The sequence below is a fragment of the Perognathus longimembris genome, chromosome 4 (genome assembly GCF_023159225.1).
Source record: "Perognathus longimembris pacificus isolate PPM17 chromosome 4, ASM2315922v1, whole genome shotgun sequence".
In the NCBI taxonomy this organism is placed as follows: Eukaryota; Metazoa; Chordata; class Mammalia; order Rodentia; family Heteromyidae; genus Perognathus; species Perognathus longimembris.
Genome location: NC_063164.1, coordinates 26,381,328 through 26,397,361, shown reverse-complemented (window position 1 = coordinate 26,397,361; position 16,034 = coordinate 26,381,328). Strand labels below are relative to the sequence as shown.

The window sequence follows — 16,034 nt, the reverse complement described above, 5'->3', positions numbered from 1 at the left end:
CCAGGAGAAGAATAGGAGGGAAGGGTCTAACATTTCCCTCTCAGTAAAAATTGCACAGTAACACTTGACCTTTGATGATCTTGTTGATCAGAATTTAACTATGTATGATCTGAGCTTCAAAGTAGTATGTAAAACATGCTGTTTAGATGGAGAGATATATTATTAGTCAAAGTGATGGTTTTATTGAGGATTAAAGAGTACTACAAAACAACTAGCCTCTATCTATAAAAAGAATTTTAAAGTCTAGATTCTTCAGTTTTCTCATTTAAGATACAGATTATTTGCCAAAACATTTTATACTGTTTGCATGTGATTTACATGTTTTAACATTCAATTTCTGTCATTACTATTGTGTTATTTTAATTCCTGTGCACACAGAAATGGATTGATGTCTCTAAAGTAATTAATTAAATGGCAAAACTAGAATTAACATATGAGCCTCACAACTCCAGCTCAGGTACTGAACTTAAACGAATAGAAGTTGGTGGATCCTATTCTGCTAGTGTCCTAATTTAACAGAAACTGTTGAATAAGGAAACATATCAATGACAAGTCTGGAAAATAAATAGTAGCTCTCAGATGTTTCTTGATTGGTGATATATTGACCCAAATCACCTGTTATGAAACTTTCAAAGTAAGCATTTCCTATGTGAAATTGATGATCTTTTTCTTCACCCTAAAGGGACATTGAGACTCTTGAGGCATGATACAGTATTTCAGTCTTTGGTGTGACAGAAGTCACACTGCTACTAAGAGGACTATCATCTATCCCAAATACCAATGATAAATGTGTGTAGCAGGGAAGCAGATTAATATGCTAGCAAACTCCATTGTTAAATGACACTTTTTTTTAAATGGCATGCCACATGTTAGTGGCCATGTGTAAAACTAATCACTGTTGAATATTATTTCCCACTGATGCAAAATAACATGTATCTGAATTATGTCTTAGAATACATGAAATACACACATTCATTCTTTTTTTTTTCCAAATTTTTATTATCTAACTGATATACAGAGAGGTTACAGTTTCATACATTAGGCATTGGATACATTTCTTGTACTGTTTGTTACCTTGTCTCTCATATCCCCCTCCCGCCTCCCCCTTTCCCTTCCCCCCCACCCCCCGGAGGTGTTCATTCTTTTTTTAAAAAATATTTTTTCAAGGTTTAACCCATGTCAAGAATTATTCCACAGACTAGAAATATTTCAGTGAGCAAAGGGTAAAAAAAGCCCTTGCCTTTGTAGGGGCTACATGTTAGTGAGAGAAAATGGTTGATGCCTTTTAGCACCATTTATCACTTTCATCTCTGTGCTGTAGGAAAATGGAGCTGTTGTCTTGAGAATTTTGACTAAGACTTAACAGGAAGGATTACAGTTTATTAAGAGTATAACTTAAAAAAAATAACAATGGCATCATTGCTTTGAAAAACAGTTTTCCCAAGTATTTGTCCATCTTCAGATTTCCTGTAAGGAAAGTTAATGGTTAATTATGTAGCTCTTGGTTATGATTCAGGAAGGAATGAAGTAATGAAAGTCAGAAGGATGGACTTGTAATCCTTGAATTGGACAAAGAAATACAATACTGCCTTTTACCCTGTAAAGCAGGAGTCCATACCAGTTGGCTGTCCAGTGGTGAGGGCTCACATGAGTGTATCTGAAAGATGAGATAAAAGGGTTTCTTCATGGGAGGCTGCTTCATTTATTTATATTATTTCAAATGGATTGTTCCTTGGTGTTTCTTTATGATGCTTAATGTCTCCAGTAGCTTCTCCACTCATGGCTGAATTACCTCAGTATTTGATATGGAGAATCAGAAGAGATTTTGAAGAATTCTGAATCATAATAAATGGTCATTACCAGAAACTGTTTCCTTCTCATTACTTGATGATTTTTCTTTTAGATAAGGAGATATAGCAAAATATGAAAATATACTTCTTGATACTGAAAGAAATGGTCAGCCAAACTTTAAATATCATAGGTTTTTTTTCCACCGAGAGGAGACATAATCGAGAAATTTGTCTTTAATTCTCAGGACTATATTTGCTCTAAGTATCCACCCCCAAAAGCCACAGAACACTTGATATCATTCTCTTTGTCTGATGATGGTGAAAATGGAATTTTTAATTTTTGCGAAATGGAATAATAAAATAAACCTAATGGCTTTGGTACCCAATCTTTAGCTTGTGTCAGCTGAAGGTACCTTAGTGAACAATTGCAAACAGAAAATCCTCTTTCAATGGCAGGAAGCCTGTGTCCACTTAAAAGCTTTTAAGTTCTCTTTAAACTCCTGGTGACTTTTCTGTTTAACAAGTGGATAATGTCAGAATGTTGCACATACTTGCTAATGAATCTACACAGCCCTTAATGGAGAGAAGAGCTGTTGGTCTAGCCAGGAGAAGATGAGGAGGATGCAAGAAGAACAATTTGATGAATTCAGGAAAATCAGATTTGGGCATGTAAAATTTTAGAGAATGGTGCTGGCCCTAGATGCTGTGTAAGGATTCAATATAAAGATGGCATGTATGAGAAGTTTTTGTTAACCGTTGAGAAGCAAACAAAACACAGCAGCTTAAGATGAGAACCAAGGTTGCTTCTTTGAATCACATGGTTTCAGTCAGATTGCTCTACCTCCATTCAACCTAACCTAGCTGAAGTCTCTTGAGTTTTCTCTCTGTGGTTCCTCTTTCTCTAGACTCCCTCCAACTAACTTTTCTTTCTCGCTAGACTGACTTTTAAAACATGGTGACAACTGGGTGCCAAGGTGTTCCAAGTGACAAGCACTCAACACTCAAGCATAAGTACTACATCATTAGAGTTCCTTAGTCCCCACAGATGGCCAAGCCCATAGTCAATATACAAGTGCCTTATATAAAAACATGGCAGATTTCTTTGAGCTTCATCAATGCAACTATCTTTATGAGGGAAGAAGGAAGATTCTGATCAAAATAACCATGCTTCTGGTGATACGTGGTATCTAGAATGCTGGGACAAACTTACACCATGATACTGGAATAACTTTGTAAATGTGCAAATCATATGTTAAAGCAGTACCTTTGAACTTTGGCTGTACATTAGAATTACTAAGGGTGGAGCTGATGGAAAATTCAGATAGATGCCATACTGCAAATTGTATCACATATCAGCCAATGAAGTTTAGATTACTAGGGGCCTCCCTAAGCAGAAATGCATTTTAAGGTTTGTTGGCATGATTCCAACATGTAGTCAAGGTTGAATATCACTGTTGTAGGTGTGAGTTTCTGCTGCCTTTGATGGGGAGGACAGGCATGTCTTTTCTTGGCATCACTTTTAGAGATAAAATGCTTGCTGAAATGTATAATGAATAAGGGATTAGCATGGCATTCTTGTGATTTTTTTATTGGGCCTCTCAGGTTATAGTTGCTCCAAGAATGCTTTTCCCTCAACACCTCCATCTGATTTTCCTCTACTTATTTCTCTACAATAATTTAGTATTTTCTTAGACTATCCTGTGGTGTGTCTTATGGATATATATTTCTTGAATTTTAAGTTCTCCTTGTCTGATGTTCCTGTACCTGTTCTATGTAGGCTTGTTATCTTATGTCTAGAACTCTAAATTCCAAAATCTTCCTCTATTTCTGTGTTATAGTAGAGAATATCTTACCAATATCTAAGCTATAAGGCAGGGTTTTTTTATTATTATTTTGATTATTATTTCTCCTTGAAACATTTTCCAAATGATTTTTCATGACAGTAGTTTCTCAACTGATTTTCTGTCAATATAATGTTGACATATTTCTTCTTAGTTTCTCTCCAGTTTAAAAAAATATTATTCTTTTGTTTTTATAAGACAGGGTTTGTCTATGTTGCCCAGGCTGTCTTCGAAATCTGTATAGTCTTTACAGGCATCAAATTTGTCATCTCTTGCTTCAGCTTCCCAAATGCTGGGATTACACATGAGAAGTACACATGTGTACAAAGAAAAAATTTATATATATAAGATTTTCCTGTCCTTCTGGTCAAAACTTTAATTTTTTTCATTTGCATACATATGTGCATATACTTGGTAAATTAATACCAAAAGAGAGGGAATATTTTTTCAAATTTTCACCCAGAATTCCATTCCAAAGACCAAATTTTTAGTACCTTCTATTTTTTTCAGGAAATTTTTAGGTATGTAGCTTATTTTAGGATATTCAGTAATGAGATTAAGCACCAGTTGAACCTTAAAAATCTGTGATGTAACTTGTATATCTCATACCAAAAAATGTAATGCTGTTTCATGATATGGTTATAACAAATTGTTTAAATGATCACCTGTTGATAACACTAGCATTCTTTAAGTTTAACAGCTATGGTAACATATTCATCTAAACAGAATTAATTATTATCAGGAAAATTGCTAGGTCATATAGTTTTTACTCTTAAATTTAGATAGCTGTTCTAAAATGCCTATAAAGAAATGCCATTGGGCTGGGGATATAGCCTAGTGGCAAGAGCGCTTGCCTCATATACATGAAGCCCTGGGTTCGATTCCCCTGCACCACATATACAGAAGTGGTGCTGTGACTCAAGTGGCAGAGTGCTAGCCTTGAGCAAAAAGAAGCCAGGGACAGTGCTCAGGCCCTGAGTCCAAGGCCCAGGATTGGCAAAAAAAAAAAAAAAAAAAAAAAAAAAAAAGAAATGCTATTAAAAATGCCTATAAAGAAATGTCACTAATTTTACTTCCCAATCCTTTGTAAGAAGACCCGTTTCCTACATCCTAATCTCTACTGGATTTATCTAGATTTTATTTTTTATTATTTTACTATTTTAGGCTTTTATTATCTCTTATGACCTATCCAATAATCTCTTTAATCCACTCAGCCTCTATAGGTGTTGGTAGTATTATTCACATAAAAGATTACCTACAATTATAATAGTAAACTACAGAATTTCAGAAGAAATTAGACAAATTCAACTTTTGTCATGCAGTTACCCATTTCAAGTGTAATAAAAATACTCCAAAATGCTACTTTGAAAACAGACTGAATGCAGAAAGGAAAGAAGCCCAATAATCTGTATTAGACCTTACATATACTATGACATTTAGTGAAATGCTAGAAAGGATGTTTTCATGGCACTTTTTACCTAAGTGGGGTGGGTCATATTACATGATTACATAAAATTGTATTTGGATAAGTAATATGAAGAACCTATAAACCTGTAATTAATATTTCAGTTTCAAACTGTGAACAAAAGCATCTTTGTATTGATTTTTGTGGTGATTTCCTCTTTTACACAAATAATAGAGTAAATGAGTCATGAATACAGTTGATATATAGTAGAATATTTAGAAAATTCAGAAGGAATTATAGTTTATAAAATGAAAAACTGGCATGGGGTACTATTTTATTGTATTGTGATTAAAAAATCATGATTTTATGAATCACATTATATTTCTGGCCTCCGTCATTTTTCTTTTAAGATATTGAAACTGTTTTATTTAATAAGGAAGTTCCAACTTTTTTGGAATCTTTTACTTTAGGCAAGTACAATTTTCCTAGTTCATTATTAAACCAATCTCTCTCTAAAATATCTTGCCAGTTTTTGAGAATGATGGAAACTGTGGAAATTGCTTTGTTCTATAAGGAATAAAGAATATTTATTGTATTAGGGTATATTACTTGGGGATTATTTACTTTTAATGGATGAAAGAGGGTTGTGCTATAAAATGTCTCTCCCTTATAAAATGTGCTTTATCCATCATCAGTGGAAGTGAAGTTATATTTTTTAAATGGAATAATGAAACTGAAGGTGTGTCCAGTTACCTTCTTTATAATGAGAAGTACTTCTCTTTAAGGGAATTTTGTTTTACCTGTTGTAGTGTCTCTGAGTAGATACCAAATTTATTAACTACCTTTTATAATATATTATTTCACTAAAGCCTTTGGAGATTTTTCCTATATTTAATCTTGAGTCCTTGAAGTATTATATTCATACTTTATGGCTGATAAAAGTAAGCCTTCAATAGATTAAGTAACTTGACTAAGATGACAAGTCTTCTTGGAGCCAGAGCTAGGAAGCAAACCTACTCTCAAGTCCACAGTTATTGCATATCCAGTAATAGCTTTCCTGTGATTGAATGTTAGTCAAATCATCTACATACTCTTTGATCATCTATGACTCTTGGCTAGCTTTATGATGTTCCAGCAACAAAAAATAAGAACGAAATGTAGAATACTATGATACATTAATAATTATCCTTTTGACCACTCAAAATTGTATTACTTGGTCTCCCTCCTGAAACAGTTGCCACCAAGTTAAAGCCACCTAAATTGAAGAAAATGGCAAGTATACTGGGAATATGGCCTAGTGGCAAGGAGTGCTTGCCTCATATATGTCGGGGATGGCTATACCTTTAAGACCTGGGACTGCTGGCTGTTAGTCACTCCTACCTTCTCCCCAGGTCTGGAACCTCCCCCGCCCTCCATCTGTGAGCACGTGTCTCCTAATGGCCCCGGGGACTAGTCCTGGGGGGATTGTGGTCTCCGCCTCTGCGGGAAGTTCTGTGACATCACTATGATGGACAGCCCAGATCAGCCAATCGCTAACGTCCAGCTAGCTGCCCCAAGTCCCTCTCCTTCCTGCCAACAGGGTTGCTTTAAATGTAGTTGCCCACCCCCAAGATAAACGGAAGTTGGTAGTCCATCAGATGGCTCCCCGATATCTCCGTGTCTAGTGTCTGCTCTTAAACGTAAGGGGGGCTTGGGATGGGTGGTTTCAACGGCTCTACCCCATCTCAGCTTAGTCTCAACTGTGATATGCTCTTCCCTCCTGCCGGCGGGAGTAGAGCACAGAGCCGAGTTTCCCCCACAACCAGTGTAGCGCTACATGTATACATGAAGCCCTGTTCTATTCCTCAGCACCATATATATAGAAAATGGCAAAAAGGGGCGCTGTGGCTCAAGTGGCAGAGTGTTAGCCTTGAGCAAAAAGAAGCCAGGGACAGTGCTCAGGCCCTGAGTCCAAGCCCCGGGACTGGTTAAAAAAAAAACAAAAACCAAGATGAAAATGGCAAGTATTCATACTGTCTCAGAACCAACCCTTCGGGGTGTGTATCATTCTAAGAAATTATATTCAAAGAAGAGAATTCAATCGTGTGGCAGGTTATGGACTGGCTGTGTCTTCTTGTTTGTATAATTCACATCTATGTTTTCTTTAATATTAGATACACACATTTTTACATAAGAACTATAAAGGATATGTGTGAATTTATACATGTATATATATTTTATATACATATATTTATACATATGTGTACATATATGTATAGCTTCTTTAAAATGTCCTGTCTTACCATTAAGTTTTCATTTACTGTATCATTGCTTAGATGTAGTACCTCATTTTTTAAAAAATCTATGAGGCTTGAGAACCTGAAAGCTTATCTTGTTTTTAATATTCATCTTAAGAAATGTTTCCTTCGTGCTGGGAATGAGGCCTAGTGGCAAGAGTGCTTGCCTCATATACATGAAACCCTAGGTTCGGTTCCCCAGCACCACTTATATAGAAAACGGCCAGAAGTGGCGCTGTGGCTCTGGTGGTAGAGTGCTAGCCTTCAGGAAAAAGAAGCCAGGGCAGTACTCAGGCACTGAATCCAAGGCCCAGGACTGGTGCAAAATAAATAAATAAATAAATAAATAAATAAATAAATAAATAAATAAATAAAATTGTAATGGTGAACATTAAACTCTCAAAAAAACACAAAGAAAGACTATTTCAAATTTGAATTTATCTGACAAGTGAATTAGTATAAGCTATGTCTTAAATTTTATAATATTTAAACATAAATTTAGCAATGTGACATAGTCACACTTTTTTTTTTTTTGTCAGTCATGGGGCTTGAACTCTGGGCCTGGGCATTGTCCCTGAACTCTTCAGCTCCAGGCTAGCACTCTTGAGCCACAGTGCCATTTCTGGTTTTCTAGTGGTTAATTGGAGAGAAGACTCTGACACACTTTCCTTTCAGGCTGGCGTTGAACCACAATCCTCATGTCTCAGCTCCTGGAACTAGGATTATAGGCATGAGGTGCCTGGCTTTATAATGTGTTTTGCTTACATTGTCCAGGTGTTTTCAGACCTAAGTACATTGGACTTTCAGTTCCAAAAAGAACTTGTTTATTCTGTACTTGGGATGAATGTTGGCATAGTCTTTCATGGTGAAGAAAGTTTATCATCTTGTCATTGAATTGGCCATTTTCTTTATTTTTCAACCAGACAATGCTTCAAAAATTAAATAATAGGGCTGGGGATATAGCCTAGTGGCAAGAGTGCCTGCCTCCGTATACCCGAGGCCCTAGGTTCGATTCCCCAGCACCACATATACAGAAAACGGCCAGAAGCGGCGCTGTGGCTCAAGTGGCAGAGTGCTAGCCTTGAGCGGGAAGAAGCCAGGGACAGTGCTTAGGCCCTGAGTCCAAGGCCCAGGACTGGCCAAAAATAAAAAATAAAATAATAAAAAAATTTAAATAATAAAGTTTTTTTTTTCAGGTGATGGTGTTCTCATACCTATAATCCTAGCTACTCAGGCAGGTAAAATCTGCGGATTGTGGTTCCTAGCCAACCTGCTCTTATCTCCAATTAACTACCAAAATGCTGAAGCAGAGTTGTAGCTCAAGTGTTAAAATTCTAGCCTTGCGCCAAAAAGCTCAGTGACAGCACCTAGGCCCTAATTTCAAGCCCTATGGCTAGCATACACACAGAGGAAATAATGCAGTAATAATAAGGATTTTCTAAAACTTGCTCAAATGAATTTTTGGAAACTCTAGAAAACAGTTTTATAGTTAAGGCAGAAGTTAATTTTAAAAAGTCTTGACTGATGTGTAGGTAAATATTGGTACTGAATTAGGAAAATGATAATCTATGTGTGTGTATATACTTATGTACTTATGTGTGTATATATATATATATATGATAACAATTAGGAGAATATGGGAGTAAGAGTTTCAGTTAGTTTCTTTTGATGTCTTCAGTTAGGCAAAGACCCTATCTCTGTCTCTGTCTCTCCCTCCCTCCTTCCCTCCTCAGATCTTAGCTGTGAGTACCTAGGATTACAGGTGTCAGCCACCAGCTGACATGATCCTCATTTCTCAAATTCCTGTGTAGCTAGGATTATAGGCATGAGACACTGGCTTTGAGCCTCTTTCTCCCATTTTTACTGGTTAGATTCGGTATGCCTTCATTAGTATTCTGATTGGAGGACTTACCTGTCTTTCTTTATTGACACTGTTTTCCTGCAAAGATGGTTGTCTCTTACACCCGGCAACACTATAGCATGGATGTAGAATTCCTTCCTGATGTTAATCCCATAGTTCCACCTGTCTATTGGGACATTTTACATCTCAAGCTATCTTTCAATATTGGTATTCTGACCAGCTAAATCTGATGTAGCCAAATGAAGGGCAAAAAGTATCTTACTTCAAGCTACCATATGCTGATCAAATCTGCTTGGTTTCTATTCTTTTGATTCAGGGGTGCAGACAAATTTGCCTATGTAGATTGGTTCAGGATAGATTAGCAAAGAGTGACAATTGTCCAAAATACAGGTGCTGCTTTCTTCCAATTAAGTGATTTCCACTGAACTGGAGAACATGAGTCTTAGAAGCAGTAAAATTGACTTGGAATGATTATAAGACTTTGTACACTTATTTTTATTATTATTATTATTTAATAGCTGTACAAATAAGTTACAATTCGTAAGTCATGAGTATAAAGATTTGGGATCTGTGTTACTACTTCCACCATTCTCCCCCAATATTTTTTCTCCCTACCTACTCTCTAGTTACATAGTTCGCTTTTTATGTAATGTACTTTGGTTGCTGTATTTGTTTTTGATGAGGTGTGTGTGTCTGTGAGTGTGTGTGCGCACACATGTGCACGGGTACTTGTACTACACCATTACTGGGACTTTTCCTCAGGGCCTGGGCATTGTTCTTGAGTTTTTGTTCTGGTACTCTACCACTTGAGTCACAACTCCACTTCTGCTTTTTGGTGGTTTCTGTTTTGGGGGGGGTTCTTTTTTGGAGAATGTTTTGGTGGTTACTACCCCAGTTTAAGCATTGGTTCTCTTGGGCCTGATGAAAATATGTAATAACAAATACCATGCCAAGTAACATTTTCAGTATCTGTGCATTTTTACTGTGAAAAGATAATATGTCTTAGTTCTTGATTAGCACAACTTTTTAATGTTTAGACTAAATTTGACATGCAGATGTGTGTGTGTGTGTGTGTGTGTGTGTGTGTGTGTGTGTTGTGTCTGTATGGGTGTGTCTGTGTGAAAATCTTAATTTGTTTATGGTATTTTTGAACAAAACAAGCATTCTGCATCTATTATTGTTTCCTTCATTTTCTGTCAAGTAATAATGGCTTATGTCACTTGTTTATATTACCTGCTTGGATCCTAGAGCCACTTGAATTACTGGCAAACTCCTTTAACCTACCTAAGAAGAATTGATGTATTCTATGTAATTCTAGTTACTGTTCCAGTGGACTTTGAGGGATAATTTTGTACAGCATATATATTAAGAAATGCACTTTTTCATCATAGTAACATAAACCTGAGAGAAACTTGATAGGGGACATCTTTATTTTGGTTCCTGGTTTTCTTGGTCATTGGTTCATTTTGCTTATGGCCTGTAGTGAGGCAGAGCGTCATGGGGGAGAAAGCATAGTGAAACAGAGATGTTCACCTTATAGCCACTACCAAAGCACAGAGATAATAAGGGACCTGGGACAAGGCAGGTCTCCAGTGATCTGTGCTACCTCTCACCATCTCCTAATGCTATCAGATCATGAATTCATCAGAGGATATATCAAAACCCTCATAATCTAGACACCTTTCACTGACTGGGCTCACCAGCTGGGCACCAAGCCTCCATCATGTGGGAAAGTGCAGGAGCAGCATCAGAGTCATTTGGGAACTTACTGAAAGATCAATCCTAAACCCTAAACAAGACCTTCTCAACCAGAAGATCTGGGGGTAAAGATTTATCATTTCTAAGGCACCTTGTAGAACATTCTCTGCTCCTAGAATTAGAATATTAGCCTTTTGAATCTTATCAAGAAAAAGCACTGGAACTTGCATGGTGTTTTTTTGTTTTGTTTTGTTTTGTGGTTTTTTTTGGACTGAAGAAATCTGAGTCCTGGTTTTAGCCTAATCTTTTCTCAGCTATGTGACTATGACCCTGTATATGTGTACTTTCTGTGTGTAAAGCAAATAAGCTTTTACATATGGATCAAGGCTTTCATCATTTCCCAAATACTTCAGTTGTATTATTTCTTCAGAAGAGCCTCTTTTGATTCGTTTCCATTTTTTCTCCTATTGCAAGGTAATAAAAAATCATTTCAAAGAAACTCAATTTAATTTCCCTTTGTTTAAGGGGCTGTGGGAAATGGAAGTTGAGCATTTGTCAGGTGCCCTTAGGCTACAAACTAATAATGGAAGAAATGGCCCTGAATCTTCCTAACACCTGTAGACATTGCCTTAGAAGACACTTGACAAGGACAGTTGAAATATTTAGTGGTACTTGATGTGCAGGAGTAAGAAACCAAGTATAATTTAAGCAATTTAGAGTCTGTTGAACTTGTCTAGCTAGTGCAGATTGCTGTAGCCATCAAATGGTCATGAAGGAAGTAGTTAATATTAATGGCTTCCTGTACTAGTCAGCATGTTTTGCCAATGAATGAACTGTAAAATCCTACTCTTTGCTAATATGTTTGTAGTTTTCTTTCCTCTCAAACTTGATATCTTAATATGCTTTGATTTATTGCATAGCCCCGTATATTTTATTTTATGTTATTTCTAGCAAGAGCTATCTAGGAATAGTTTGTTACAATAGTGGAAGAGGTAAAAGTAAGACAGTGAATGAAGTAAAAGTTCTGTAACTGATCAATAGCTTCCAATAACTCCCAGAAACTTCCCTCTTGTTCATTATTTTAAGTTTTTTTAATACCACTTAACACGTATTTGCTTAAAATAATTTAAGTGCTTGAGATACTGGATGTTGCGGCTCATGTCTGTAATCCCAACTACTGAGAAGGGAGAAATCAGGATGATTTCAGTTCAAGGCCACACAGGCACAAAATTATTGAAAATTTCATCTTATATAGGCAGAATCCTCAGACCTTTCCTGCAAAACAACTAATGTAACACAAAGGCTGTGGGCATTGCTTAAGCATTATGAGTGCCTACCAGCAAGTGCAAAGCCACCAGTTCAAAACCAAGTATCAATTCCAACATTGACAAAAATTTAGTAGTGTGATAAGAGGAATAGCTCCTCATTATGGAATATTCAAATATGAAAGAGGTACATAAAGTATAAAAGCCCCATAGAATATACATTTGCTCATTGTAAAGCAACTGTGGTCACTGGCTTGAAACAACTTAACTCTTCCTCCATAGTTTTTGGTAATTTATACTATTGAAAGTAAATATGGATCCAGTGGCTCACACCGCTAATCCTGCCTACTAAGGAGGCTGAGATTTGAGGATTGTAGTTTGAAGGCAACCTGGACTGGAGTTTTGCCGCGAATTAACCAGCAGAAGGGTGGAGTCAAGGTATGGCTCAAGTGGTACTCTGTGCCGGCCTTGAGCAAAAAATCTAAGGAGCAACACAAAGACCTTGAGTTCAAGGACCAGTATGCCGTGTTGTTTTTTTTACTAGTCATATGTACTTCCTTGACTTTTTAAATAAACAGGTTTAGTGTTTGCACCCACTCATACCCCTAGAACACATGAAAACCAGTTTGTACCACACTTTCTTCTGGTAATTTTCCCATCCTTCACCTGCACATGCATTCACAACTGACAAACAGGCACTTATCTCTTCGTCAGAGGTCTCTATACTTGTTTTGCCACTGACCAAGAGATGTTTAGAATATTTTTAATCTCTTGTGCAATTTTGGCAAACAGAAGCCCCAGCTCTGCGTTTCCTAACAAATAACTTGCAGATTGTCATGTTTTTTCTTGGGAAAAAGAAAAAAAAATGTCCAATCAGAACAGAATTGAAATGATATAAATTAGGCTCATTGTTTAGCAAATCGCTGGCTTTAGGTAAGAATTGTCGATAAGAATAGCCTGGACCCTCTTAAGGATCAGAACAGGCGTGTGTGCGTGCATGAAGAAACCAGGCCTTTGTTAGTATCCTTTCTGCAATGGCTATTAAAGTAATTACAGTAATTTATAGATTTTTTTTCCCCAGTCCATTTCAAAATGGGTTCCATTTTTCGTCTTTTGTCTTGAGTTCCTCAGTTGGAGTGTGTCTGTGTGTGAGCGGGTGTTGGTAGCACTCGAATGACTGGGAGCCATCTGCATCACAGCTGATGAGGTGTGATGCCCACAGAAAACTAGAGATGGTTTACTGGCCTTGCTGTCAGGATGTTCTGGCCCTTGGAGAATAATTTGAGAACTGTGATGTACAATACTATGTTCTAATGGTTAATTACTATTTGCCATGGAGCTATTTAAAATTGTTGTGCTTGATTTAAAGATGCACTTTTTCTGATGTCTTTAAAAATACTCTCATATTCACAGCTCTGGGTTTTTATGATTATACTTTGCTGCATTTTTATGTCACTGATGCTTGTGAATAAGAACTGCAGTATTTCATGTGTATGACTTTTAGTGTACGACTTTAAAAGTCTATTGACTGCATAAGATAGTATGTGCACATTGGCTAAGACATGTAATTTTAGTGTGGTAGAAAGGCAAAAAGAATTTTATGCATCAGCCCTTTTCTGTATTTGATCCTCTTATAAAATAGCCAGTATTTTCAAATCTCAAGACTTCCTTTTGATTATTCATACTTACTTTATCTTGTATTTGCTTAACTAGTGAAATTAGTGAAGATGACTTTTTTCCTATCAAGTTCATATTAAAATATGGAGAGCAAGCAAGTCCTAAAGTATCTTAGAATCATTATATTAAATAACAGTCATGTTACAATTGTTTATATATAACTGAGTTTTACCAATGAGATGTTCACCCATATAATGACATCTCATGAAGTATAAAGTCAGTTGTATTTACCTTTAGAAATAGAATCAGTACTGAAAGAGTTAAGATTTTCTTATTCTGTAGATCAAGCCTTGTAACCACAGTAACCAGTTTGCTTAGTCCTAGGAAAGATGGAAAGTCAGTGTTTGGGGAAAAGTATAATTCATAGACAAGCATGACTATGGATGATTCCTAACTGTTAAGATCTAAAGTGTAATTAACTGCTTGTGATTTTTTTTTTTTTTTTTTTTTGGCCAATCCTGGGCCTTGGACTCAGGGCCTGAGCACTGTCCCTGGCTTCTTCCCCCTCAAGGCTAGCACTCTGCCACTTGAGCCACAGCGCCGCTTCTGGCCGTTTTCTGTATATGTGGTGATGGGGAATCGAACCTAGGGCCTCGTGTATCCGAGGCAGGCACTCTTGCCACTAGGCTATATCCCCAGCCTGCTTGTGATTTTTTTAAGAGCAATGGTTTTACCAGAATTGTGTCGTGTTTTCTTTTTCAGCAAGTTCACTTCTCAGTCAATTACAGTTTATAGTTTGCATTTTTGTAAGGGAACAGTTGGTAAGCACATTTTTAAGAAAGCAGAGACAAATACAGTTTAGGACAAATAATAGAAAAAATAAATGTAAGTCATAGAAACCTTATTGTTTCAATATAATTATAGTAATATTAAATCTTATAAAAGCTACAAGTGAATTTATGATTCTTCCCATTGAAGTGCAACAAATAGAAATGTTTGTAGTTTGTATGGCTTATACAAAACAACATGTGTTACAGCTAACTCTATAAAATGTGAATAATAAATGAAATGAATGTGTGCTAGATAGAGTAGTTTGGAGTATTTGAAAAAATATATCTTTATATTTAATCTGTTCAAAACCAGCTTTTGTGTTCCTTCTCAATTTCCTGCTATACTGAAGATCCTTCATGAAGGGACGCCATTTGTTTTATTTTACACGCACACACACATACACACACACACACACACACAGGTATAATCAGTAATTTTGCCACTATCTCTGGGAGAATTTGGAAAATTTGATATGGATAAAATTATCAATGATATATTTAAAAATAACTTTTTGAATTATTAATGCTAGTAAGCATGTAGCACATGACTTTCATGTAAGCAAGTACCAAGGTCTCTCCTCTCTCTTTTGGGCCAGGGCTCTATCCCCCTGAACATTCTCTCTACTTCTACATTTACCCTGACTGCCTCCCCTTTCCCCCACTTTTTCCATCCCTTAAAAATATAAATCAGACTAGCACATCCTCCACAGGATCACTGACTGTTGGCTTCACAGGAGAATTGAAAGTACTTAGCATAGCACCATAACATGGCCCCTACCTGTGTCCCAGCCTCATTTTTCACATCTTGAGTCTGGCCACATTAGCTAGTTTAAATGGCTGTGTCTTGAACTTGTAGTTTCCCAGGCTGCTGCCCTGTGCTGCAAGGCCCTTTTTTCACATGCTCCCAAGCCGTCCCTTTTTTTATGTCATGGTGCCAAAGGCCTCACTCCCTTTTACCTATTAATTAATTAATTAATAATGTTATTGCACTGATTCCAGACTGTGTTATATGTATGATCATTTTTTTCTTCTTAAAAGAATGTAAGTTCTAGGAGGACAGGAAACCTTTATTTGGCCCTTATGAATTTCCAATATCCTCCCATATCCATTTTTGACACATAGTAGTTGATGTAATTGTTTAGAACAAAATAAAGATTGAAAAGATAACTGAATTTAAGCAAACATAAAATTCACATTTTCAGCTAGATATTCAAGGGCAGGATGGTGACTTACAGGGTAGTTTGGTTCAGCAAGTTCTGGTTATTTAAAAGCCCCATTTACTAACAATTGTGCCCATCTGCAGTGTTCCTTCTCACTAATGCTTCAACTTTGTTCACCTTACTTTTTAATTTCTTGTCTCTTAGGATCACCTCTTAGGAAAAACTCTTTAGTTGAGACCCCAGGAAATACTAAAGCATGGTTTTTCACAGGCCCTACTAGAACACATTTAC

General features: G+C 36.6%; 1 protein-coding gene and 1 long non-coding RNA gene across 4 annotated transcripts in view; one reads left to right on the top strand and one right to left on the bottom strand.

Annotated features, from left to right (window-relative positions):
• Positions 1–16,034, top strand: part of Pard3b (par-3 family cell polarity regulator beta) — a 993,253-nt gene that overhangs the window by 188,923 nt on the left and 788,296 nt on the right. The gene's annotated exons all lie outside the window — the stretch shown is intronic.
• Positions 1,159–12,710, bottom strand: LOC125350371. The gene is made up of 3 exons (XR_007210727.1): positions 12,700–12,710; positions 3,555–3,559; positions 1,159–1,394 (listed from the first exon to the last, which is right to left on the bottom strand). It is a non-coding gene; the product is annotated as an uncharacterized LOC125350371 (long non-coding RNA).